The following is a 2206-nucleotide window of genomic DNA, read 5'->3' as shown; positions in this document are numbered from 1 at the left end:
AGTTGTAAACTTATTACTTTGTTAGCACTTACATTTCTCTTCAATGTTTTTTGAAACATAAAAGTGGTGGTATGTAAAAGTTGTTGCTGCACATACAGGAGAAGCATGTTGAGGTGTGCAGGGGCAGCGCCGCGTCCTATTTTCTGACCTCCTTGCTGGAGTATTAAATTTCTAATGTCATGCAGATGTAGAGGAAGATGAGCTTTTGTATTTAAAATATTTAATGGCAAATTACAACGTTATTTTTATAAGTCTAATTTTGATTGCTTCATGCAAGCCCTGTAGTATTTCAATTTATTTTTAGTATACTTTAAAAAGTTAACTATATATTTTGTTGTATTAATAGTAAAGGTAATGTAATAATTTAGATTTTATCATTTTGCAATTAGTCTTTCTTTTTAGGGACAGACTATTTTCAGGGTGAAACTTATTGGTATCAATTCTCTCTATTAAGGACCTCGAGCAATGATAGAAGCCCCTTTGTTGCACTCTGTCTTTCCAATGTGGCTTTTATGCTTCCCTGGCAATTTGCTCAGTTTATTCTTTTTACACAGGTAAGAAGATTTTTTAAATTGATTTTTATTTTTATTTTAAGTTCTGGGGTACATGTGCAGGATGTACAGGTTTGTTACATAGGTAAATGTATGCCATGGTGGTTTTTGCACCTATCAACCCATCACCTAGGTATTAAGCCCAGCATGCATTAGCTATTTTTCCTAATGCTCTCCCCACCCCATCCCCCAGCAGGCCCCAGTGTGTGTTGTTGCCCTCCCTGTGTCCATGTATTCTCATTGTTCAGCAACCGCTTATAAGTGAGAAAATGTGGTGTTTGGTTTTCTGTTCCTGTTGCTGAGGATAATGGCCTCCAGCTCCATCCATGTCCCTGCAAAGGACCTGATCTCATTCCTTTTTATGGCTGCATAGTATTCCATGGTGTATATGTACCACATTTCTTCATCCAGTCTGTCACTGATGGGCATCTGGGTTAATTCCATGTCTTTGCTATTGTGAACAGTGCTGCAGTGAACACATGGGTGCATGTGTCTTTGCAATACAATGATTTATATTCCTTTGTGTATATTAATTAAGTTGAATGCAAGATGTACTTGGTTGTTTCCATAGAAAATTTTAAATATGGTGACATTTATGCCCTAAAAGATTTTCAAAATGGGGAATAAAGTTTACTTAAAGGTATGATTTTTATGAAATAATATAATTTCACATTATTTTACTGTGTTGATTAGTTTGACAGATTTTAAGGCTCAACATGTGAAAGAGTTTTTCTATTATATTCATTCACAAATGTTATTTTTGGTGTTTGAGATAGTATCTGTATATATCTACCTATAGATTTTCCTTTTGTCCTGGGAATCATTCTGGGTGCCAAGCTACACAGCATGCTAAGGGCCAATCCTACTCTTCACAGCAGGACGTTCTGCTTCTAATCCAGCTAAATGTTGGCTGTTTTGTCTGTGGAGCAGAATTTTACCTGGCAGCATTTCTGCGAGCTTTAGTCATAAAGCTCATCATTGCTTAAGTGAGCTGAGCCCATATCCTATTTCCAAAGCAGCTACGTAACTAGTACCAAGAAACTGAATTGGGAAAGCAGAGTAAATGGAGAATTTTGATGAAATTTCATGATACCAAGATTTTCCATCAGTGTTCCTTCCTGCATAACAAATACTGATTATAATAATAATATTCTATATTGGAAGTGAGAAATTCTGCTAAGAAGTCTCATGCTGCCAGTAGCCTACAAAGAATGAAATTATAACCCCAGCTCAATTGGTGCTGCATGTTTAAAGTATTCCCTCTGCTTTACTTCATAATAGTTGGCCCCTTTCATGTTATAACACAGACATTATTCTATGGTTTTCATTATTTACACATGCCAACAGAGTAGAATAGATTTTTAATGAGCATCACTTCATTGCAAGCCCATTTATTAATCCAGTGGTAATGATGCAACTAAGAAGCTCTTTGGGTCGGGCACGATGGCTCACACCTGTAATTCTTACACTTTGGGAGGCTGAGGCGGGTGGATCACGAGGTCAGGAGTTCAAGACCAGCCTGGCCAAGATGGTGAAACCCTGTCTCTACTAAAACTACAAAAAAATTAGCTGGGCGCCTGTAATCTCAGCTACTTGGAAGGCTGAGGCAGAGAATTGGTTGAACCCCGGAGGAGGCAGAGGTTGCAGTGAACCAA

General features: G+C 37.6%; 1 pseudogene; it reads left to right on the top strand.

The window, feature by feature from the left end:
• LOC105533750 overlaps positions 1-2206 on the top strand; it is a 136287-nt pseudogene that overhangs the window by 59553 nt on the left and 74528 nt on the right.

The sequence above is a fragment of the Mandrillus leucophaeus genome, unplaced genomic scaffold (assembly GCF_000951045.1).
Source record: "Mandrillus leucophaeus isolate KB7577 unplaced genomic scaffold, Mleu.le_1.0 Scaffold128, whole genome shotgun sequence".
Classification (NCBI taxonomy): Eukaryota; Metazoa; Chordata; class Mammalia; order Primates; family Cercopithecidae; genus Mandrillus; species Mandrillus leucophaeus.
This window is presented reverse-complemented; position numbering and strand designations above follow the sequence as displayed.